General features: G+C 31.9%; 1 pseudogene; it reads left to right on the top strand.

The window, feature by feature from the left end:
* The first annotated feature begins 2790 nt into the window (after positions 1-2790).
* On the top strand, positions 2791-27699 carry LOC115890513 (annotated as a pseudogene).

The raw sequence follows: 27699 nt of genomic DNA, 5'->3' as shown, positions 1-27699 counted from the left end.
CCAAATCCACATTTATTTGGAATACTTTATTAACTAAAAATTTTTGGTCGGAAATAATGGTGGTATATTTAATTGGTATACTCTTTTACAAATATTTAAATAGTTTTTTTTGTTGACCAATGGGCTTGCAATATTTACTACCTGTACATTTTGTACATATATTTATGTTGCTTTAAAACAATCCGAAATCTCGATATTCCCACTATACATGGGCGCCGGACAGGGGGGGCAAGAGGGGGCATTTGCCCCCCCCCCCTTGGATCACTGAAACAATAAAAATAAAAGCTTACATCCATCTTCTTACATCCATCTGTAAAAAAAATAATCATTATTATGAAATTGTTAGGTGGTTACCTGTAAAATAATAAAAAATGTGGTAATTGTTGGGAAAACTGGAAATCGTCCGATTTTCACCAAAATTGGTATACACACTATTTTGGGGTCGTAGATTACGAATCTATTTTTTTCTTGGCGGTCTCTTACCGTTTTTCAGAAAAACGGAAAATTATTTCAACATTGAATTTTTCTTTATTTCGGCCCTAAAAAGTAATAATTTCACTATATTTTCATTATATTATAGTTTATCTAAAAGCCACACTTGATTGGGGATAGAAAAGTGTCCAACATTTTACTGAAAGACACTTTTCTTAACAAAATGGCAAAGAAAATTGAGACCAGATGGAAGTTTCACATTTGATATATCCTTCTTTCTCTCTCCTATGTAATAAGAGAGACAAATATATTCTAGACCTAATCTAGAAATTTGAAAATTTACAACGTTGCCATATCTTCTATTTTTTTCGGGTGATTAGGGATTTTAAATAAATTACCTATTATGAGATCGACAATAATTAAATATACACCTATATCCACAAAATTACGCGGAAGAGTTTTGATTGCATTGGTTTTAACTTACTTCTTTGCGGAGGGGTTAATCTTTTTTAGTTAATCTAATAATATAACAAAAAGATTAACACCCTCTGCATGAAAGTTGTAACCAATGCAATCAAAACTCTTTCGTCAACTTCGTGGTATAAATAGTCAGATCTCGTTGGTAAAATAGCAGTTATGGGAAGGAGCCGTTCTTCTGGCGACCGCCTTTCGTAATTGCAGAATGAGCGAAAAAAACACGCTAAATTTAGGTTTAGCATTGGCAACGTTGCTTTAAATGCCAGAAACACATAAACTTACTTCGGGTTTCTCTTATTACCGATTCTGAACCGTCCTAGAACTGTGATGCGTATGAGCAGAAGGAAATATGAAGACATTATTTCATTTGCGCATGCGCTGCAGAGTTCTTGGACGGTTCAGAATCGGTAATAACAAGAACCCAAACAAAGCTATAACCTAACATTTTCAGATTGTTTACAAATTTATTTTAGCAAATTTTCCTCTATAATGCATAAAATTGGTTAAAAAAGTAACAGAAAATAGCAAAAACATTATTGATTATTGAATACCTAAAAAATATGTGCTAGAAAACCTTAAAAATATGAGAAATTAAGAAAAATTCGATATTGAAATTATTTTCCGTTTTTCTGAAAAACGGTAAGAGACCGCCAAGAAAAAAGTTCAGATTCGTAATCTACGACTTCAAAATAGGGTGTATACCAATTTGTGTATACCAAAAAAATGTCAATTTTTTATTCATTTTTACCTTGCCCCCCCTAAATTTCATTCTTCCGGCGCCCATGCCACTATACCTATGGAATATTTTTATTTACTTACTCCTCACCCCACTAGGTTCTATATTTCTTATTTTCTTTAACTTTTGACTAATATTATTGGTATAATTAAATATTTTTTTTTTAATTAAGCATTTAAAATAATCCTTACTTTTTAAAAATAAACGAATTTATTTATTTATATTGTTATATTATTATACAACAGATATAAGCGTAGCACGATTCAAGTCGTATCAATTTAGTTAACTATATTTCTTGTAAATTAGTTATTTACATAAGTAGTAAGTATACAGCGTGCTAGCTATTAAAAATATCGGAGTTAGATAATATAAAGAAAATAAAAGTAGATAGAGTAAGTGCGAGAAGATAATTTCTTATGTATTATATCATCAATAGGTGGCAATTACACTGTATTGAAAAATATACAATTTTCCTGGTATTTCAACTACATTAAATATAGTGGAATTCTATGGTGGAATTAGTATTTAAAATAATAAAAATATAAATTGGAAAAAAGTTAACGGTGAAAGCAAATAACCAGCGTGGTTCATAAGTAAATCAAGAAAATTGGAGAAGAGGGAACCATTAAAAAGTATTATAAATATAAAACTCAATTAATTAATAGATATTTACGATACAAGTGAGTTAACAGCATCATTAAGATACTTATGTATAACCACACAAGTATCTTAATATAGGTACCTTAACACTTGCACTCTTTCATGTGCGCCGTTCCAGTCACGCGCATTTTCTCGCGGTCAAGAATGTCGCGTCTCAAATGTACTTTAAAAATTTGTCACGGTTTTAATCGCACAGGACTGGCGTTTGTTGTAGAACGCTGCGTTTCAAAACTGCAAGTGTAAATGGAAAACTGTTAAGTTTCCTACGTGTTTCGCGTGGCTCGTAGAATGTTGAATTTTTCAACAGTTTTATAGACGGGTTCTTACAAAATGGAGAAAATCAGGGAACGGAAATTAAAAGTGGCTTTGTGTTTAGCTGTGTATCTTCACAATACGAAGAAAAAACGGAGGTGTTGGGTAAAAAGATGGAGACAGGATCGCAATAAATATGGACCTATGCAACTGCTACGCGAGTTGGGCGTGATAATTTTCCTATGCAGTTTAGAAACTATTTGCGAATGGATTGTGAATCATTTCATGTTTTATTGGATTTGGTTTCAACAATAATTTCAAAACAAGATACCAAAATGCGTGAAAACATAAGTGCAGAAGGGTTAACCACAACCTTACGATATTTAGCGACAGGTCGCTCGTTTGAAGACTTAAAGTTTTCAACTGGAATATACTCACCATCGCTGTGTAAAATTATACCAGAGACTTGTAGAGCCATATATGAGGTTTTTAAAAATACATATTTGAAGGTAAGACTTTTATTATAAATATACAAACTCAAAAAATTGTGTCATAAGTTTTAACTATGTAATACATTTTCTAAAATACATAATACGTAATAAGTATATATTAACATACCGAATCATATTTATAAAGCCTGAAAACTACTGGCAGCTTGTTCATAATAAGATTGTAGAACCGTAGGAGGTTCTGATACTCCTTGTTATGTGTCTTGAATGTGAGTTGAAGTATTTGATGAAGCTATATGTGGCTCAAAGGTGATATATGGGCTCAAAGGTGAATATATATATGGGCTATATATATGGGCTCAAAGGTGAAAAGGGTGGAGACACTGGGTCTATGATATCTGTTGTTCTTGTTAACTGGTTTAACAATCCATAATTTATAATTTTATTCACAAGCATGTCTGCATAGATCGCTTGCGTTGAATTCATCTTTTTTTCATTTTTTTTGCCCATGAAATTCCTGCCGCATCAAATTCATCAAGAGAATCATTTTTTTCAAGCTGCGTTTGGCAGTACTTTATAAAATCCACCGGTGTCTTATTTTGATGCGAGATCTTACGTCTTTTAGCCGGAGTAGGAGCACTATTTGGAAATTGCTGACAAGTTGATGGTTCTAATGAAGCTTTGGTAGATGCCTAGAAAATAAAAAAAAATATTCTGTTTCAGTTTCCGTCTACAAAAGGGGAGTGGCTTGAAATAGCATCTGGATTTAAGCGGAAATGGAATTTTATAAACTGCGGAGGAGCTCTTGATGGCAAGCATATTCGCATTGTACCTCCCCCTGGATCAGGAGCTCAATACTATAATTATAAGAACTTTTATAGTATTGTTCTGATGGCACTAGTCAACTCCAATTATGAATTTATTTTTGTGGATGTTGGAAAAAATGGGCGATTAGGGGCGTAATTGAGAGCACACAGTTTTATCGCAAATTGCTGAATGGTAATCGATTATTTAGTATTTTTTACAGTGTTTTATATGCTGCTTATTTTTACAGATAAACTACATTTACCGAATAGCACTGAAACAGAACATAATCTCAATTTTGTATTTTTGGGTGACGAAGCCTTTTCTTTGCACGAAAATTTTGTGAAGCCATATCAAGAGAGACCTGACTTATGAGAAAAGAATTTTCAACTATAGATTGTCACGTGCAAGGAATGTATCGGAGAATGCGTTTGGTCTTCTGGCTGCACGTTTCAGAATTCTTCATACGCCAATACATATGATTTATCCACAAAATATTTACTACGTTATACTTGCGATTTGTGCCCTACATAATTTTCTTAGAAAACGGGATACTTCATACACTACGTCGACAACATTCGATCAAGAAAATGTTCTAACCCACGATTCTCAAAATGGAGACTGGCGAAAAAATGCTATCGAATTGACTAACTTGCAAAGTCGTAAAAAAACTGTTTCTACAATGACTGCTAAAGTTAATCGTGACAACTACACAAAATACTTTAATTCAGTTGGGAGATTTGACTGGCAGGATGAAATATTAACAAAAGCAAAAGCCTGATTTTAAATTTTGTTTGCACTTATTGAATAAAAATATTAAAAAATTACCTGAGTTTCAATTTGTTCATATTGTACTTCTTCACCAACATGTTCCTGTGAGACTTCATCTCCAACAGAAGTTTCCGTCTCTTCCTCCCCAATGTTGCTAATGCTTGGCGTTGGCAATTCTTAGTCGAAATACCAAAGTGTTGGTCGATAAATATCGTCTAAACTTGCTCCACTTCTTTTTGAGTCTTCTACTTTTTTTAGTTCCTTTCGGAACGATCCCCGAAAACTTTGAATTTTTTTACGACATAGTCGCGATTTGCGTCCGGCGTTATGCTTTTACAGAATTGTGTAAGTTCATCATAAGCTGCGTTTTTTAAATTTCTGTTTGTATAGTCGCGAGATTTAATTTTCCATAAGCAAGGATGAGACCGGTATATTTCAATAAAATTTGTAACCATTTCATGGGACCAAAATCTTGAATCTGTCATGATGTCTTTAGAAAAACTCTAGAATAACAAAAAGGTAAAGGTGTTAGAAGTACATAATAACGTACACAAAATTAACAGTAGCTGATTTGACATATGCAAGTCGATAATAATTAACAAAGGAATACACCACACTCCACAAACAAAACGAAAAGACCAAAAATGTATTTTACCACAAGATTGCATTAGGGATATCGCGCGTGTTTTAACAAGTCTCAAACTCGCCCGATTATTTCGATTTAGACTAGCGTTCTTTCGCGCATGACTGGAACTGCGCGCTTCAATCGCACAGGAAAGAGTACTAATGTTGACTAATGTAAAGGTACCTAATGGAGATAAGTCGCGTGTATTGTACAATATTTTATCTACGACTAACTATAAAAATACACAATGAATTTTAAAAAATATTGTACTTAACTATATACCTATCCTAAAAATCAATTACCTTAATACCTTTGTTCAAAAAACACCATGCATGGCAATGTCAATATGACAGTAAATAATATTGATGTCACTATATAGTTTAAAAAATGAGCGATTCGGAAAGTATTCCCTCTGACATTGAAGAAGAGGCATTCACAGCCATTTCTGGATTGCTTCCAGCAAGAGCGAAGCAGAAGTATGAATATACATACTCTAAGTATGAAAAATGGTGCACCGAAAAAAAGTACTCAAGTATGGAAATGAAGAGGTACTTTTAACATATTTTTCCAATTTAGTACAAAATAAATGTTTTACAAAATATTTTTTTCTCTTTGGTAGACAAACACTGAGTGACACTTAAAATGCGTGAGTTAAGAGCTTCTTAACTTACTGACGTAGATAAATTAAATTAAATAGACAAAATTTGTTTAAACGTTTGTCTTGGCTTTGACGGTGAGTCGGTTCAAATCAAATATTATGCCCTTTTGGAGTCACATCTTCGTTATAGCCTTCGATTCTGGGGTACTCGCTGCGCAACAAAATTTGATCGTATTTTCAAACTTCAAAAGAGAGTAGTTCGATATTTATTGGGACTGAGCAATAGAACTCACTGCCAGAATTTTTTTAAGAATTTCAAAATACTGACTCTTCCTTCTTTATTCATTTTTGAATCCGTTTGCTTAATCCGCAAGCACATATCTGCTATTCCCGAGAGGCCATCTCACAACTATCCACTTAGGAATGCGGAGCACGATCTTTATCTGCCAACCCCGAGCTCAGAACTAGTTAAAAGTTCAATACTGTACAATGCCAAAAAATGTACAGGGTGAGTCAACGATAGAGATGTCAACTGGTATACAAATGGTAGAGGTAGAGTAAGTCCATTATCTCATTTGTTTCCAGGTTTACAAAAAAATGTTAAATACAAAAGTTATAGGAAAGATTTAGATTATACATATTTTAAAATTATTATTGAGTATACAGGGTGCTTAAAAAAAGTGTGGCGGATATAACATATGTTTTTTTTAAAGGCAACACCCTATTTTTTATTTCATTTTTAGATTATGCGTAAAATGCTATAACTTTTTTACATATAACGTTATATACCTAAAATTAATAATTTTTGTAATATTTAAATTTGTTTATACAAATGTTAAATTGCAGTTTGGTAAAAAATTGTCAGTGGTACCATTGTTTCTGAAGTTGGAATACCAAAATTTGGTATGAGAGTTCTATAGAGATTAAAAAGAAGATATATGTTAAGATATTTTAGTTAAATGCTACAGGGTGTTCAAAATATATTTATAAATTTCAACTACTTAAAATTAAAAAATCTAAAATTTTTTAAAAGGTACACCCTATATATTTTGATTTTTTCTGATAGATTTTGCAAAGCTCTTCAACTTTTATTAAGTATGTCATATACCTATTTTTAATAATTTGCGATTTATTCAATTTTTTTCTATTTTTACCCATATCTTTAATACAATTACGCTATAACATCATAGTTACCATGACAGAAAATAATAATTATTAGCAAAATTTCATATGTCTGTTAAGCAAGTTAAGAACAAAAGGTGAATTTTAGTTTAATTTGTTGTAATAAGTATAAATGGTAGAGGTAGAGGTAATAGTTTCAGATTTTCCTGAAAATGGATTAGTCAATGTGACTGATATACACGAACAAGCCAAAATAAACATATTTTTTGGTTCAGTACTATATATTATATAGTACTTTGCTAAGTACTATAAGAATAGATGTAGATTATCTAGAAAACATTTTCATATTATATTATATTATAATATTTTCAGTGTGTAATGGGACGGTTTTGTGGCAGTAGTAATATTGGCTTGACGAAATAAATTATAAACCAGAATTACTACGAGAACAAAAACTTTACTGTATGTCGGAGAAAATTTCAATATCAGTAGTCGTCAACAATTAGGTAATCTAGTTAGAATTACCATAATCTGTGGCTATTCGGCCCGACGGAAAATCCAAATGTCATCTTTCATAAGATAGAAATACACCAAGAAATTCACGACGATTTTAGTTTATTTGAGTAAAGTTAATTAATTTTGACTAATAATAACATTTGTAACTGATTATTAAACTACTTATTAAAAATAAGTAATAAATATGTTTGTTTTGTTACGGTAACTATGATGTTATAGCGTAATTGTATTAAAAATTAGGGTAAAAATAGAAAAAATGGAATAAATCGCAAACTATTAAAAATAGGTATATGACATACTTAATAAAAGTTGAAGAGATTTTCAAAATCTATCAGAAAAAAATAAAATTTATAGGGTGTACCATTTAAAAAATTTGAGATTTTTTAATTTTAAGTAGTTGAAATTCATAAATATATTTTGAACACCCTGTAGCATTTAACTAAAATATCTTAACATATATCTTCTTTTTAATCTCTATAGAACTCTCATACCAAATTTTGGTATTCCAACTTCAGAAACAATGGTACAACTGACAATTTTTTACAACACTGCAATTTAACATTTGTATAAACAAATTTAAATATTACAAAAATTATTAATTTTAGGTATATAACATTATATATAAAAAAGTTATAGAATTTTACGCAGAATCTAAAAATAAAATGAAAAATAGAGTGTTGCATTAAAAAAAAACATATGTTATATCCGCCAGACATTTTTGAAGGACCCTGTATACTCTATAATAATTTTAAAATGTGTATCTTAACCTTCCCTATAACTTTTGTATTTAACATTTTTTTGTAAACCTCGAAACAAATGAGATAATGGACTTTACTCTATCGTTGACTCACCCTGTACAATCATCTTCCTTTGAATATCAAGTCACTTTCATTCTTTCCAGCATTTCGCAAAGCTCTGAAATCATACTTACTGGAGAGAGCCCTATATGCGGTAAACGATTTTTTTGTTGTTCATGAACAATTTTGAATTTTAAAATTTTGATCATCTCACACACCGGTCAAAGGTGTTAATATTTTATAACTCTTAAAATTATATCCATTTACAATTTTTCTATTGTAAAACTTTATTGATACGCTTTTTTTGTGTTCTACAATTGTCTATGTATGTTCTATTTGTAATTTTAAGGACTTAAATATTTTTGAATTGTCTGATTTGTATTGTATATTTTTTATTATTTGTATATTTTTTGTGCTTTTGTTTGTTTTGTAAATGCTTTGTCGATGAAGCTATTTTGGCTTTTTGAAAATAAAGCGTGATTTATTTATTTCTAATTAGAGTCGTTTTCTTTGCATAACAATATTTCGTGCTCATTAGTTTGTAATATTTTTTATATTTGATTTGTATTAATTATTACTTCAGGGTTATATTATTACTAAATATATATTTACTTAAGAATTTCAACTGAATATTTTCAGGTTGGACTTAAAAAATCTTATTCACCTACTTTCTGAATAAGCCTCAATTATTGCCAATTGCATTTCCGATCAGGTCTCCAATCGTCTGGCTTTTACTAAAATGTAGTTCATGAAAAACCAGTGGCTTTACTGAAAACGATAGCCAATTAACTTGTAAGTTGACGGTCTTGTCATAATTTGTACAACCTTGAGTATGCCCCTGGTAAGGCCCAAATAATCATTTTAACATTTGTCTGGAAAATAGCACAGAGTTAACAATTTATTTTGTCCTACATTTAAGAGGCTTTAGCTTTATATTTTTTTGGGGGTTTGGACACTCATTAGAAAATTAAATTATAGATATTTTAGTAATGTTTTAGTGCTTTTAAAATTTATTGTTTAAGATGAGTTCATCAGCATATTCTGCAGATAAAAATAAGTAAGAAAGTTCGTATAAATTCATGCCCAAAAATTTTTCGTTTGGGAGATACAGGGTGTAGAAGTTTAACTGGTGAGGTCACTTTTTGTATACAAGTTTTCATTACAAAAAATTAATAGGAACAATTAATATACAGGGTTGTTCACCACATACGACGCGGAGTATTGTAGCTAAACGATTAGATTTTTATAAATTTTAAGTTTTGGGTTCGTTGAAGGACTATTAGAGCTACAATTTGAAAATATTTTTACAAGATAGTGTCCCAAATAAATATAAAATATCAAAGTTGTATTTTTTTAAAGGGAACACATCTAGTTTCGTAAAGTTCTAAGTTTCGTAAAATCAGTTCTAATCGTAGTTTCTACGATTAAAATAAAGGTAAATTTGATTAGGGTTTACCGCATTTTAATCTTACCGTCTTTGAAATATTTAGGTTTGTCAAAATACAGTAATAATTTTACTGCTTTATTTCTCTAGGCGTATTTAAGTTTTTAAAACCAAATATTGTACTGAAGTATTTATATTTACTAAATTTTGTGTTGCAATAATAAAAATTATATTACCTTGTACAGAGTGTCTAAAAATTTATTTTAAATAATAACTAACTTTAAACGGCAATAACTTCTTTAATTTAAATGGAACACCCTATATATTTTACGAGAATCAGATGCACAATTTAATTGTCTATCAAATAGTATTATATAATTTTTTACCAATGTCTGCAGGTTTTCGTAGAAAATGCATTTTCATATAATTTAGACCTCAATTATCAATATAGCCATGGAATATTGACATTTTAGATTATTTTTAAAGATGTAACAAATTTTTAAAGCGTACAGGCACTAGTTTATATTGTCGATATAGTTCGTTTACGTCATTAAAAAATAAAAACATTGTTTAAATATTTGTAAAAGAGGACCAATGAATATGATTCCAGTATTCAAACTACATTAATTGACTGTTTGCGTGGATTAATAATAATTGCTGCAAATACTAAAAAACTGAATTTTGAATGTGTATTAGATAGTGTGGTAAAAAGTAACACCTTAAAAATTTCATTTTTTGATGAATACTTATTTATAACAACAGAGACGTTTATGTTCATAACTCATTATTATATTGATTTCTGATTCCAAATCCACATTTACTTAGAATAATTTATTAACTAACAAAATTAAATATGTAATTAATTAGTATTTGGGCGGAAATAATGGTGGTATATTTAATTAATGGTATACTCTTTTATAAAGATTTAAATAGTTTTATTTTTGTATACAAATAGGCTGGTAATATTATCGCTTTTAGCACCTGTACATTTTGTATATTTGTTGCTTTAAAAACAATCTAAAATGTCAATATTCCATGGGTATATTGATAAATAAGGTCTAAATTATAAGAAAATGCATTTTCTACGAAAACTTGAAGAGATAGGTAAAAAATGGCATAATACAATTTGATGGACAATGAAATTGTGCATCTGATTCTCCTAAAATATACAGGGTGTTCCATTTAAATTAAACAAGTTATTGCCATTTAAATGTAGTAATTATATCATATAAATTTTTAGACACTCTGTATGAGGTAGTATTATTTCTATTATTGCACAATAACTGATCAATAACTTTGATACCCTTGGAGAAATGAAGCCTTAAAATGTTTACTGCAATTTCACAAAATTGATAATATTTCAAAAATGTTTAGGTTTAAGTGTGATAAACCTTAATCAAATTTACCTTTATTTTAATCGTAGAAACTAAAAATGTAATAATATACAGAGTGTTCCCTTTAAAAAAATACAACTTTGATATTTTTTATTTAGTTGGGACACTCTGTATCTTGTAAAAATATTTTTAAACTGTAGCTCTAATAGTCTTTCAACGAACCCAAAACTTACAATTTGTAAAAATCTAATAGTTTAGCTACAATACTCCGTGTCTTATGTGGTGAACAACGAACAACCCTGTATAATGAAGTGCTTCAAAGGAATTTTAAAAGAGATTCCAAGAGTAGTATCCAAGTAATATATTAACAACCATAATTTCCGTAAAGAAAAGTTTATAGCGATCTTGAATTATTATATTGTAATTTTATTTCCAAAATCAATGTTTTTAAGATAATAAATTTTGTAATCTACGACATAAACATATTTTACGGTTTGTTCAAGCGATGAAAGTGATATGCAAATTAAATCTCATTAGCATAAGTATTATTTTGAACATTTTTCCAGTTTTCTTCAGTTGCAGACAATAATTCTTGCTATTTTATAAGTTACAGTGTATCATTTCGGTTTAACGTTTGGGTAATTTATTATGTGCAACGTTTTCCTAATTAAACATCCTTTCTATGATAAATATTCCGCCCGTAGTACGATATAGTAGTAGTTTTATACGCACATAGTAACTTTCACAATGTCACAAGATAGATGTAAATATACGATTTAGGCTATGATTAAATACACGAAAGTACTTGTGAGAAAATGATGACAGACTTTCTCATGACCCTTCATTTGTCAGATTAGACGACTTCTTCCATTTCTTCCATCATTAACAGTGTATATTTAGTCTGTTTTTATATACAGGGTGCTAAAAATTCGAGGTACGAGCATTGGTATCTCGGAAACCGTAATAGATACGAAGATGGTTAAATTGGGACAAAGTTGCCACCTTGGGATGTTCACCAAGATGCTATCAAAAAACTTTTAAAAATATCAATGACTGGTGAGTTTTTTGGAAAAACCGGATTTTTTTGTAAATCAATTTTATTTTTTCCTGTCGTTACTTTTTAGAAAATAAAAAAACTAATTGCACATTCTCATAGCCACTTTATTAGGGCTATTTGATAGTATTTTTAGATTTTCAAATTAGCTGATAATTTGTGAGATACAGAGATCAAACCAAACCAAACCAAATTAATTTTTTTAAATACGAACCTGCATTTTTTATCACATGTTTTCAAAGAACTCTGTCTTCTGAGTACAATGATATACACTCTTTTTTTTTGTTTGGGTACCTAAACAACAACAAAACTATTTAATTATCATTTAAAATAATTTCAAGTCCGACTCTGGTTTTTTAACCAGGTTACCACCCTCCCTATTTCACAAATTTATTATTCGTTCAATTTTATTTATAGCGCTTTGAACATATCCTCTTCTTATACTTCCGAATGCATTTTGTACTATTTATTGTAAATGTTGAAAAACATGGATTACACTTTTACAAATGACGTCAAGTATGCCCGCCCCCTTGGCGACAGGTCCAGGAACCTCGCTGGCTATTATACTACTCTACCATATCCTATCCATTTTCCGGGAAAATGATTTGATTGTTTATATTATATTATATTTATATTATTTATTTTATTTTGCATTTTTTGTTGCATTTGATTTTCCGTATTCAATGTTTTACTTCACGTCATTGTCACAAATTACCTATAACAGATGCGAAAGAACACCGAATTACGCGTTCAGGTTTCTGTGACCTTCAGAAAGAGTTCATAGAAAATCCGCATCAATGTATAGTTTGGGTTATTATTTGTTTGGGTGAAAATAATCTGTACCAATATATTATCGAGACATACAAAAAGGTCCACGGACTTCGAGACATACGAAAAATCAAGTCCATTTAGCGTGTGTCGCAATTTTCACACCTTAAAAAATTAGTTTTTTATAGCTATAGCAACTGCAGCGACAATGAAAAAAGCTGTGTGATTTTCATAAAAAATAAGGGCACCTGTAATTCATTTGAGAATGTTATAAATCGCTAAAAGAGGTTTCAAATCTCTTGGATTTCTATTAATATTAAATAAATTTTATTAAAAATTGAACTAAAATTGTTAGTATCATTAAAAACAATTCAAATTCAAAAATTGTATCAGTCAAATTCCCTCATTTAAGGTGAATATTAAAGTAAATATAAATACAGCTCATTCTAAGCTCTACTTATCTTTAAGAAAAATTTAAATCATTGTTGCAATTGGGCCTTAATGCCATTTCGAATGAACAATAGTATTAATAATGTACATTATAATAATAATAAATTTTATATCATAGTGTGTATTAAAACTACTAAAACCCTTTTAAATTGATATTATATTAACAACTTTTGTTTTTTAATCCAAAAAAAAGTTACCAATTTTCTCAATCAGAATATTTGCGGTCCTGAAAAGGACCTCCGTTTTCCCATGTCCGTCAAGGTAGGTAATGGGTAAACGGTAAAAAAACAGGATAATGAAATTTAAAAAATTACAAAAATTGTTCAAAAGTGCCTCCCTCTTGCATTAAACAATAACCCAAATGATCATAAAATCCCCTCCACACATTGGATAACATATCAGGGGTGACAGTGTCAAAGGCATTAAATATTTTCTGTCTTAACTGCTCCAAGTTTTTAATTTCTTCATGGCCGTAAATTTTAGATTGTATGTACTCCCATAAAATCATTCACCGAGAAGTCAGGCGAAATTAAATGTCAGTCTAAACAAAACTGTAATTTTTGAAAACTTGTCAAAATTTGGACACACGCTAACTGGACTTGATTTTCCTATGTCTCGAAGTCTGTGGACTTTTCTGTATAATCTCACAGTAATTTAATAGATTGCTCGTCATATTATATCAGCTCGTAGGAGATTAGGAAAAAAAAAGATATTTATAGTTTAAAAAATAATTTATTTAACAAAATTTAATTAAAGACGTGACAAAATAGTTACATTTCTATTGGTTCTATCGGACTTTTTTCGACTGTATAAATCTTTATTTTTTGTACTAACTTTAATGCATAAAATATTTTCAATCTAATAAATAATTTAATGATGTAAATAAGAGGAAATTTCTCACATGGGTGGTCAAATTCTATAGTTTTCATTATATCAAACAGCCTCTGAATGTTTTATTCAGTGCAAAACTCATCAAAATTTAATATAAATAATTTTTCCAGCCCGTCAAAAAAAAATGAACAAATTTTTCCACTTTCATGATCAAAGGCTTTTAAATGGGTAAATAATTTCGAGTTATCCAGAGATTCGGATTCTTTTGCAAATTTTAGACAAATATCACATTGATGTATTTGAAGACCCTTTTTAATGATGTAGTCAAACATAATTAAAGGCATTTTGAGTTGAAAACATTTCTCAGAGGCTGTTTGATATAATGAAAACTATAAAATTTGACCACCCATGTGAGAAATTTCCTCTTATTTACATCATTAAATGATTTATTAGATTGAAAATATTTGATGTATTAAAGTTTACAAATAAAGATTTATATAGTCGAAAAAAGTCCGATAGAACCAATAGACAGGTAACTATTTTGTCACATTTTTAATTAAATTTTGTTAAATAAATTAATTTTTTATACTATAAATATATTTTTTTTTCCTTATAAATAAACACATTTGCATCCCATTTTAAATAAGATATACAAATTACCAAAACTTAGAAATAACAGTTCAAAATTTCAACAAAAATCCTACACGCGTTTTTAAAAAGAAACATATAACCACGCACTATGTCATTCCAGCAAGCGAATACGACACAGCATAGGTTTCCGGATTAAACGACTATTGTATTTACACCACTCAGTAGGCGTGTCGGGTTTGCCGAGCGGTTTCCGATGCAGTCGCTTTCTTTCGCATCTGTTATAGGTAATTTGTGTCATTTTTAAGTTTGAAGGCTTATCAATATAGTAACGATGAATAGATTTAATATTTAAAAAAAACAGAGCCGGACTTGAAATTAGTTTAAATCAATTGTGTTCAAATGTCTGAAACAAAAAAAAAGTATGTGTGGCATATCATTGTACTCAGGACACCGAGTTCTTTCAAAAACTGAAATAAAAAATGCAGATCCGTATTTAAAAAAATTAAGTTGGTCTCTGTATCTCACAAATTATCAGCTAATTTCAAAATTTAAAAATACATAAAATAATTAGTTTTATGATTTTCTAAAAAGTAACGACAGGAAAAATTAAAATTGATTTTCAAAAAAATCCGTTTTTTCTAAAAAACTCAGCAATCCTGAATGAAATTTAAAAAAAAATTGATGGTATCTTGGTGAACATCCCAAGGCGCAACTTTGCCCGAATTTAACTATCTTCATATCTATTACGGTTACCGAGATACCAATGGTCGTACCTCGCGTCGATCAATGCGCAGTAGGGAACGCAACGTTTACCGGCAGCCAGAATGGCCGCATGCTGTTCTAAAGAGCATAGTAAAAGATATATCAAAAAGCCAAACGTCTTAAAATACTTGTTTTACCGACGTTGGTAGCTCTCGTACTATTAATGTTGCTCTTCTCCAGATTAAATAATAGTAGATAAAATAGTACTTTAACCGCAAGGTAGATTAAATGATACTTCAACAGCGAGGATAGATTAAAAACTTTATTTCTTCTCGCACGTTTTTTAATTGCTTCCATTTTTGTATTCCTTTTCATAAGGTTATTCCGGATTTAAATGGAAGTAGTTTGGATATGGCGTTTGTCGCCACAGCCTGAATATCTGTTGGTAATTTACTTATATCGTTTTGAGCCATTTCTGGCTCCAATTCAATCAGCAATCGACACGAACGGGAATTAAAAAATATTGACTCAAAACTGACAACTAAAGAGACAGCTTTATTTATTTGTCAAATTACATAGAAACCAAAGCCAACCCAGCACAATATTTTTTCTACTCGTAATAAATTTCTTGAAATAATAATTTCTGAATATTTTTTAAAACGTAACTCGCTATGGAAAAAAATATTGTTTTATATACGACGATAAAATTGCATTATCGTCTTATATAAAAAATAACTAAAAACTTAAGGGGCCCACACACGATACAATCAGTTGTACAACTGATCGTACGATAGGTTGGACGAAAAATCGTTCAGACAGACCGTAGATACTTTTGGCCACAGACGTAACGACATTTTAAAGCGACTTGTAGTACGATTAGTTAAATGTTTTAAGTAAATTAGTTCAGTGACTCAGTGTATGTTTGACTACGTCACAAACCAGCTTCAGAAGCTGAGAAACAGCGGCGAATGCAGATTTTGTGGGGAAAATGGGGAAACACCAGAACACCTTATCACTGAGTGCGCCGAGACGACGACCGTCGATTCGTGCCATGAACTTTGGTACGTCTGATGGCGAGGATGGAGAGCTGGCCTCTGTGGAGCCGTCTCAGATACTGGCTTTTGTTAAAGCCCTGAGACTGTATGATGAGTTATAACTCGTTATAACTCAAGAAAGGGGACCACACAATAGATCTCTAAGGTCACGGTGATTGACTCCCCTCCTAAACATTCTACATTCTACATGTCACAAACCATGTCAAAAAACCGTAGCTACTTTAGCAGTCGCGTTGTTTTCGGATGATAATAGTAATAACGTGCAAAAGAAGAAAAGAAAAAAAAATTAAAAAAAAATAAAAAATGGTTTAAAAATGGCTGTTACAAAGACATTCGCATATAAATCTACTTAATTGTCACTATAAATTTCAATAAATCCTGTCCAAAACTGCCTATTTTCCTCCATGATGAAACACCACAATCTCACTACACGATGTGTTTCTGTATTAACATAGTAGCAACAAGTCGCTGAAAAAGCCACAGACGTTCAAACTTGTCGTTGATCCAACCAAGTTGTACGACAGATTTTTAAACATGCTGAACTACCAAACGATTCAACCGCGTCTTAAACGGGCCACAGATTATACGATTTATCGTACTACAAGTTGTACAACATCAAATCGTTTCGACCGTTGGATCAATGGTTGGATAGTTAGTGGCTTTGTAGTACTACTTGTAGTAAGACAAAGTCGTATCGTACGGAAGTATGGCATGCAGAAAATCTGTAGTACAACGCAGTATATACGATCGATTTGATGGTTTGTGTGCAAACCCTATGTGTCGCAGACAGATCGTTTACATTTTTCGTTGCACATGGTTAAACAATCTCTTAAAAGCGAGAAGTTTTGGGCAGAATTTATTGAAATTTATCATAATCAACCTTGTTTGTGGGATGTGAAAAGTAAGGAATACCTAAATAAACAAAAAAGAAATGCCAGTTATGATATCCTACTGGAAAAATTAAAAGAAATAAAAGCAGTGCTACAATAGAATTCAAAATGAATGGAAAATAAAACTACTACTTGTTGGTGATTAACATCAAATGGTAGTTTTAGTTAGTGAATAAACGCGGATCCGATCTGTCGTTCCAGCGGTTTTATCAACTTGTCGTACGACATGTAGTACGACGAATCGTATTAATGTGTGGCCCGTTGTAGTTTAAGTTTGTGGACAACAGCGCGTCCGATATGTCGTTCAAACGGTCGAATCAAATTTGTGTTGTACAACCTGCAGTACGATAAATCGTATACTGTGTGGGCCGTTTTAAACATGCTGAACTACCAAACGATTCAACCGCGTCTTAACGACAAGTTGGACGACAAGCCCACAGACGTTACGATTATCATTCAAACATCAAACGAAATCGTTCAACAACAGATTGGATCACCTGTGGGTTGTTTTATTGTCTCTGAATTGTTAAAGTAGTATCAACCCAATATCACAGTCTGAAACCTGTCTGTTACCTTGATATTGATATTTAGATCGTATATTTCAAGCGATAAAAACTTGCGTAACACTTTCACTGTTTCCAATCACCGAAAACTAATGGTCGGATCTGATTTAAATTCATATAAACAAATTCCGTCTGTCGAGTCCGACGCTCGATTGTACCTAGACATATTTACGATAATAGAAATGTCACAATATTGTTATTGATTCTCTAGACGATAATGCATTTAGTTGAATTTAATTGGAAAACCATGTTTATTAAGATTGTGTAAATACCTTTGTTACTTTGAACGTTTCTCATTATTTTTGAAAATGTAAGAGAATAAGCAAAAATAGTGTGTGCACTACGTGCGGCGCATATTTGAAGTGAAAATTAATATTAACAGCTATTAAATTGAAGGATTTAAAGGACATGTTTGAAAAAGTGACATATTATACTGCTGTTTTAATATAAATATGATTTTCCATATATTTCTGTAATCTGTACGTTTTCTGTTTCCTCAATAGCCTGCAAATTTTGTGGAATACCACCCAAAATACACATCACTTTTATGCAAATGCCTAATTACAACGACATTAAAGTACTTAATTTTTTTCAAGTCCACAAATGACGTTATGTTTACCCTCCTTAATAAAGTTTACTCCAGCCTAAATAACCATCATTCTACAGCAACAATTTTCTGTGATTTTTCTAAGGCGTTCGACTGTGTAAATCATAAGAGCCTAATTGATAAACTGCAGCACTATGCGTTCAGGGGAACATCTCTCGAATGGTTTAAGTCGTATCTGAGCAACAGAAGTCAACTTGTGACGGTGGATACCACGTTGTCTTCTAGCAAGCCAATAGAATGTGGAGTACCACAAGGCTCAGTACTAGGCCCTATTTTGTTTCTTCTTTTTATTAACGACATTGCTAACATAAACATCAGTGGTAACATATATGTCTTTTTGCGGACGATACTAGCTTCACTTGGAGTAACAAGGACATCACGGCACTCATAGGATTATATCAAATGACTTAATCACCATTAAATCTCGTTGCGATTCGAACCTCCTGAGTCTCAACATTTCTAAAACTAAAGCTTTGTCGTATAAAAACTCGCTACAGCCTTTTGTACTTAACAACACCACCATTGACGTCGTAAAATCTGTAAAATTCTTACGGCTTGTTGTAGACAATTCTCTGAAATGGGACATTCATATCGACGCTTTGTCGAAAAAATTAAGCCCTGCCTGTTTTGCATTAATTAATTAATCATCTGTTTCTAAGGAGGTTAACTTGTCAGTGGCTAGAACTGTTTATCATGCACTTTTTGAGTCGCACCTCAGATATGCCCTTCCATTCTGGGGTAATTTAATTAATTAATCATCTGTTTCTAAGGAGGTTAACTTGTCAGTGGCTAAAACTGTTTATCATGCACTTTTTGAGTCGCACCTCAGATATGCCCTTCCATTCTGGGGTAATTTAATTAATTAATCATCTGTTTCTAAGGAGGTTAACTTGTCAGTGGCTAGAACTGTTTATCATGCACTTTTTGAGTCGCACCTCAGATATGCCCTTCCATTCTGGGGTAATTTAATTAATTAATCATCTGTTTCTAAGGAGGTTAACTTGTCAGTGGCTAGAACTGTTTATCATGCACTTTTTGAGTCGCACCTCAGATATGCCCTTCCATTCTGGGGTACGTGCTGTTCGACTCAATTTGGCCGCATTTTCAAGCTCCAGAAGAGAGCTGTTCGATATTCAATAAACAGCGGAACTCATTGCCAGGACTTTTTTAAAAAATTAAAAATATTAACTCTTCCTTAGTTATATTTGAATCCGTTTGCCTAATACGTAAGCATGTATCAGCTTCTCAAGAGAAAGGCCATCTCACACTTATCCACTCAGGAACGCGGAGCAAGATCTTTATCTACCTAACCCACGCTCAGAGTTAGTTAAAAGTTCAATATTATACTAAGTACTCGAAAAAATGCACAATCACCTACCATTTGAAATCAAATCCATAACATCATTTTCTTCATTTCGCAAAGCATTGAAATCTTATTTACTAGACGAGGCTTCTTATATTTTAATAATCGAATTTGATCTTGTAAACACTGGTCTAATGCTTGCTATTATTATATTTACCAATGACATCCAGGTAAATTTATCTAGAGGTCATTGATATTTAGTATAAACTTACTATATACTTTTGAATCTTATTTTTATATTTATGTTTTTGTTCTTTGACATTGTAAACATTTATAAATGTTTATTTTAAAGAATAGGACGGACAATGTTATTTGTATAATGTTTTGTATTCTCTTTTGTTTGTTCACTTTACCTTTGTCTACAAATTGTAAAAATTTTTGACGATAAAGGCATTTATTTATTTATTTATTTATTTAAATTTATTTAAGAAGAGAAAAAATTTGAAACTAACTAACAATTCGAATTTATAGTGGTTTACAGTAATTTTGTTAAATTATACAAATATTCTCGTTGACAATGTCCTCCAATGAAAACCCGAGTTACTAACTCTAATAATTCTAATTCTAAGCTGGTAACTGAGCTAGTTGCTTTACCTAGATCGTTATTCAGAAGCTGCACACATATCGATGAAAATATACAGGAAAATTTACTTCCTAGCACACAACTATAGGATACTGGTACATAGGTACAGTATCAAGTTTAATATAGTTATTTTCTTGGCCGCGTATGTCAGGTTGCCACATTTATTTATTTACACACACCGGAAAAGTCTAGGGATATTACAATTTTATCCAGCCATCGTCAGTAATTTTATTATTTGCATTTCTGATATAATAAAATTAAAATAAACAAATAGTTTACAGGACGTATTGGAAATAAAAATGCAAAATTTACCGGATTTTTCAAATTTTCCTTGATTTTTATTGAACTCAAAAAAATACACACATTTTTTTAATTCTAAACTGTGAATTAAAAAAAAAAGATGAAACCATTTTTGCTTAATAAAGGGTATGGCCTCCTCTACTGTTCATTACAGCCCTACATCGTCTCTCCATGCTTCTGATCAGGTTGTCGATCTCTTCTTGAGGTACAGCCCGCCACGCTGCATTCACGGCCCGAACCAGATCCCTACGAGTTTCATGAGGCATACCCATTCTCAAAATTTTTCTTTGGACCCCGTCCCATACGTGTTCGATGGGGTTGAGGTCAGGAGATTGTGGTGCCAGGGTAAGATGTTTAATTGATGAGCACTGATAAACTCACTTATCACTCTGGCTGTATGAGGCCGTACATTGTCATGCATGAGAATGAAGTTTCTCCCAAAATCATTGGCATATGGTAACACGACAGGCTCAAGAATTAAATCACGATATGTGATTCCTGTTAGAAACCTTTCAAGAAAAACGAGATCGGTTTTTCGGCCTAACTGGACTCCTTCCCAGACCATAACTGTTCCACCTTGATAAGGGTGAACTTCCTGAACATGATCCAACCGAATAAGATTTCCCGGTTCTCTCCATACCCTAAGCCTTCTCGAATCTGGATGAATTCCAAAGCGTGACTCATCCGTGAAGAGAACATTAGCCCATTGTTCATTCGACCACTGAACATAATTTTGAGCCCACAAATATCGTACCTCTCAATTTCCTCTCGTTAAGGGTTGAGCTCTCCAGGGACGTCTGCTTCTTAAGTTGACCTCTCTTAATCTATTGCGAACAATGCCAGGACTAACGGTTACATTATGTGTTTCCTGGAGAATTAAACTAAGCTCTGGTGCTGTAAGAGTCGGTCGGCGTCGAGCATTTAATTGTAAAAAATGATCTTGCTGAGCAACATTTCAGCAACATCGCCACTTTCACGGTAGCGTGCACTTAATCGCGATATTACACTTTGCGTTGTATTTAATGCTCTAGCTACGTCAATTTGGCGCATTCCAGCGTCGAGCATACCCATGGCCCTTAGCATTTCGTCTCTGTTAAGATGTATATGCTCGATAATGTCCTTTAATACTAAACAGAGTTATTTGAATGAATGCTGGCCAGTTATCATAAAAACATAGCGAGTACAGGTTAAATTCGAACAATTGATGCTAGGTGCTTTTTATACATTTGACAAAAAATGCACAAACACTTCTACAAATATTGAAACTGCAAATTTAGAAATAACTAGTGTGACTACTTTGTTTCAATCGAAGTAGAAAGAATCGGCCTACAAATATGTGGTTGTTTATTCAAAACATTTATTTTTAACTTTAATAAAAATATATCCCTAGATTTTTCCGGTGTGTGTATTTCCTGATATTGTCTTTCGTTTTGACACTTTAGTTCTGCATTACGAATTTTTGGTTTAAATAAATAGTATTAGTAGGGAGTAGTAGGAGTTAGGCAGTTGATTGACCTAAAACTTGGATCAATCAGCAGAAATAAAAGCTCGAATAGAAATAGCCAGAGCATTTGTAAAACTCAAAAAATGTCTGTGCAGTGGAGACATCAACTTAAAGCTTAGATTAAGAATGCTAAGGGGTTACATATTTGCAACTCTACTCTATGGCTCAGAGGCTTGGACACTTAAAAAGGCCGAAATGGAGAAGCTTGAGGCATTCGAAAGATGGTGTTATCGGCGTATGCTGAGGATTGCATGGACTGACAAGGTTACAAATGTAGAACTGCGACGCATAATTCAGAAGGACGAAGAGGCGATTAACACCCTTAAAACAAGAAAACTTGAGTACTTTGGACACATAATGAGAGGATCTAAATATACCCTGCTGCAGAACATAATAGAAGGAAAGATAAAGGGCAGAAGGAGCCAAGGAAGAAGAAGAACATCATGGCTCAAGAATTTGAGAGAATGGTTTGGTATGACTTCAAACCACTTATTCAGAGCAGCCGTTAACAAAGTTAGAATTACCATGATGATTTCCAACCTCCATTAGGAGATGGAACCCGAAGAAGAAGAAATAGTGTTGTCGTACTTTAAGCTTAAAAATGTTTATTGGCAGACCTTGCAGTCGAACATTGATTTTTTTAGAACCTCTTTTAGTGTGAAGTGTACAAGATAGCTTAATAGCCGTAAAAAACTCAAATTTATTATAATATTTTGAACGGGAAAGCGGTAATAATGGCTCCTTATGTCCCTTAAATACTGTTAAGCAGATGAGTGTTGTTGATGTAAATAATAACTGTTTATATATTTATAATTAATTCATTGTTGTCTCCTAAAATATATTGATTAAAAGAAAATATGTAAAAGTGGGCCACGCTGTGCCATTTAAACACAGACTATTTTAAGTTTAAGTATATTTATTTTCGATTTTTTATCGTATATGATTGGATCTACAAGAACTAAAGTTAACTTTTAGCATTTGTTTACAACATCATTTTTTGGGTTAGCTCAATTAAAATTTGTAATGCGTTCGCAATTCCGTTGCACCAATGCGTACCCCTTATGTATTAAGACTACACACAAATGTGCAATGAATATGTGCAATGTGTTTGATTAAAGAGAACATAGCCTGATTGATTATACAGGTGCCGTTAATGCACTATTGAAAATTACAGAACTACGAGTTACTGAACTTCACGCTTCAATAAAAAATTATGCAATTTTTTTTAAATGAGTAACTTTTCGAAATATATTCATCGGTGGCTTGAATGGAAATTATATAATTATTTAAATGTTGTTTACTTGTTGGTGTCATAAAAGTGTCTAGATATATTGTAAAATATGTTTTGATATAAAAATATTTAGAAGTTTTTTTTAAAAAAAACTTAAGTTTAATATATTTTGTTTTAATTTGCCGATTTTAATGATTTTAAAGCAATTTGTAACCAAATTATTCCACTTTTTCGTATCTTTGTCTAAATTAAAAATGAAAGTTTCAATCTGTCAATTATACGAGGGAAAACAAAATGTTGATATTTTGGTGAAAGTTTGAAACACCCTCCAAAAAAATCCTTTATGGGTATTTCGCCACTGCACTACAAGAAAATCTACAAAATAAAATAGTTATTTTTTGTAAACACTTCTGGCGTTAAACCTAAACGGACACTGCTTGTCAGAAGTTAACAAAGAAAAAAATGCTTAACATTTCGGAAAGTTTATCTCCTTCCGTCGTCGGAAGCAAAAAAAAATACAAAGAAGATAGAAAAAAACTATTTAAAATATTTAAATTCAACTATTCGAGAACACTTTACTTTTTTAAAACAGATACGTCTACAAGAAACCGTGGACGTTCTGTTAAAATGACATTATATCAAGTTAAACTTCACAATTAACAATTACTACCTGATAACAATTACTTAATAAGGTAAAACCAAAAAGCCTCAAACTTTCTGTATGATTATTTTTAAATTATACGTGTGTTCTGTTTATTTATGTTATGTTCTTTAAAATCAAAGAAGTGATTGCTATACATTACTAACATCTACAGATGCATGAGCAATACATTTATTTTTATTAGATTGAATTAAAAAAGCCTCCTTTATTTTTCTTTTCGAGACTTTTTTTTTTTTTTTTTCTTTGGAATCGCTTCGAAAATTGATAATATAACTGCAAAGACAGTGACATTACATAAATCATAATCACTCTTTTATAGGTATGTTGACTAGGACCAAAAGCAAAGGCATGGTTTTACTGTAAAAAATACGAAAAAAAATTTTGTGCCTTCTTCAAAAGCAACTATCTCCAAAAAAAGCTATTGAGATGAATCAAAAATTAAACTATCGAGGAAAGATAAAATAGATGATAAAATTATTTTTAAATTCTTGCTTTATTAACGTACTCCGCGGGATGATTCAAACTTTCCCAAAATATCAACATTCCGTTTTCCCTCGTATAATTAACAGATAGGAACTTTCATTTTTAATTTGGAAAGAGTCAATAAAAACTCAAATAATTTAGCTACAAATTGCTTAGAAAATCATCAAAATTGGTCAACTAGAACAGAATATATAAAACTTCAAAATACATGAACATTTTAAGGTGCCCTTTTTTCGTGCCTATAAGTGTCTTAACATAATAGTCCAGATATATGATTACCTAAAAATGCCTGTTTAAAATCATTAAAAGAATCATTAAAATAGAACTACGAAATTATATAACACAATCCTATTCTTATTGTTCTTAACGAATTAAGCCAAGATTGACTGCACAAGTATAACATTAGAACATTTCGCTCCGTTTCATGCACAGCAATTTTTACGCCATTTAACGTGAAACAACAAACGACGTTTTTGTAAACGTCGTGTTCTATCGCAGAACAAAAAACACGTTTGCTAAGTGCGGAAGAAAGTAAATACATTGCTGGCTGACCCTCATATCTGACCATTCCTTCAGATAAAATTCTGTTACATTTCCTCTACTTTCATTTTTATCTATCTGCCTACAAGAGTGTTCCAATTTTTTCTTTCACTCTCATTGAAAAAGGATGTGATAGTGAATCTGAATGGCAAAGTCAATTTCTCTTTCTGTATTAGTTGTTGGTGCCTTATTTATTTTTACTTAATTTATATATATTCTTTCACTAATAATATACACTCACTGGTACCAGACTAAACTGCTATTACTACTACTAACTAAACGGGCACCTTAAATTTTTGATGTTTTTTAAAGTTTAATAAACACACAACCAAACTTATATGGAATCATCTATTATTTTTCATAATTTTTGAGACGTATGAAAACTTAGTCCTTACCAACGACTTTTAATGAAATACAGGGTGAGTTTCCTACGATGTTCCCTATGGGTATCTCGGAAACTACTGGAGATAGAGAGTCGGTTAAATGGGGAAAGAATTGCAGTTTTGTGGGGTCATAAATATTCGCCTTTCAGATTTTTGAAAAAGTTTATGGCTTACTAGATATTTCGAAAAAAACAAATTTCGGCTATTTTAAAAATTGTCTCTAATTCCGTTATAAGCTATTTTAGACAAAAAGTTTTCAGATAAAAGTTGTAGATAATCAGATCCTTAATGAGAGTCCTCCGTTTTTTTCTAAAGCCTGTCATTTTTGATATATGACACAAACATATGTTTTTTTTAAATGGAAACTATAGTTGGCCATGACATTCATTTTAGCGATATAAGTTATAATATGTTTTCTTCGAAAAATTACTAAGCTATAGCCAATTCTTATTATTTTTAAATAATTTCACTTAGTTAGCCATGGAAACAAGTTTAATCGTCTTTGCTCTCATAAATGTGAAGCTGTCACATCCAATCTTTGTAGATTAAAATAAACAAAAATTGTAAATATGATTTTTTCAAATGAAGAAAAGCGTGTTAGATACTCGCGCATCAATAGAGTGGTTCCAACATGACTTTCAGTATGACACACCACCCCTCACCCTTCATAATAAAAGAAATTTTAAAAATTATTTATATCATAATTATACAAACGCAGGGATAGGAAGAGGTAGACTAATTGCATGGGCCTCCTCGATCACCTGACCTATCCATTTTAGAATTTTTATGCGGTATAGTTAACAATAAGGGTATACAAAAGAACTTATGAATTAAGAGAGGCACTCGAAGTGGCGGTACGAGAAAAGTTTAATTAAGTCGACCGGTCATTCTGTGAGAATAAGTAGTAATTCAGTTTTAAAAAGATGCAACTCAAAACAATGGCGGATTTTTTGAACATTTTCTAAAATAACTTAAAGTGTATGTAGTGATATTATTTTTTTAAGTTTTAGTTTGTGTAATGTAAATGGTAAAGAACCGTTTAGTAATATAATCTGACTTTTTATAAAATTTTAATATTCCTTGTTGCCACCTTATGCAAGCTTCTATCCGCGCTGGCATGCTTTTTATTAAATTATCAACGTTGTCTTGGGGTATGTTTTCCCATTCTGCTAATGCTGCATCAATAAGCTGTGCAAGATTTCCTGGATTGTTTCGACGAGCTCTAACCCTTCTTTTGAGCTAGTCCCATAAGTGTTCGATAGGGTTTTGATCTGGTGAACATGCAGGCTAGTCCAAAACTATGACACTTTCCCTTTCAAGACATTCTCTAGGGGAGGTGCACTATCGTACAAGAAGTTAAAATTATACCCAATTGCAGCTCTCCAAAGACTAGAGCTGTAGCTGCCAGAACTTGTCTTTGTAGCTCTGGATGAGAAACATTGGGATTTATTTTAGCAATTTGGCACACAAGGCGCTTTTGTTGTGGCTCTTTGACGACTTTGTCTGGGCCTATCCTTGTGTGTTTCTATATCCTTGTGTGTTATTGATCATGGTAGAGTTTAACTTTTGGACGTAAAACCATTTCTGCTAGAGTAACTGTCTAACAAACAAAAATAATATATATTTTTTCAAATGCAATGACATTACTTAATACTTAATATCATCCAAACACGTATATATAGAAAGCTCGATGAAAACGTAGATGAAACTCAGTTCGGCTTCAGAAAGGGATTGGGCACCAGGGAGGCCTAATCCAACGAGTACGCGACGTCAATGTAGATGTCTTTGCGTGCTTCATAGACTTCGAAAAGGCCTTTGATAGAGTCCAGCATGACAAACTCATCTCGATTTTACAGGAATCAGGAATAGACGATAGAGATACAGAGATAATAGCAAAACTTTATCGTCAACAAAAGGCCGTGGTTCGAATCGAGAACGAAACTTCAGAAGAGTTTAGTGTAAGGAGGGGAGTGCGACAGGACTGTATATTGTCGCCTCTGCTATTCAATGTGTACTCGGAACATCTATTTAGAGAGGCACTGGATGGCACAGAGGATGGGCTGGTAATAAACGGAGAAATAGTAAACAATTTGAGATATGCAGATGATACCGTTCTGTTGGCCGATATCGCTGAAGGTCTCCAAAGGCTTATAGATCGTGTGGCGGATACATTCAGCAGATAG

Source organism: Sitophilus oryzae, unplaced genomic scaffold, assembly GCF_002938485.1.
Source record: "Sitophilus oryzae breed Bouriz unplaced genomic scaffold, Soryzae_2.0 scaffold_87_pilon_pilon, whole genome shotgun sequence".
NCBI lineage: Eukaryota > Metazoa > Arthropoda > Insecta > Coleoptera > Curculionidae > Sitophilus > Sitophilus oryzae.
This window is presented reverse-complemented; position numbering and strand designations above follow the sequence as displayed.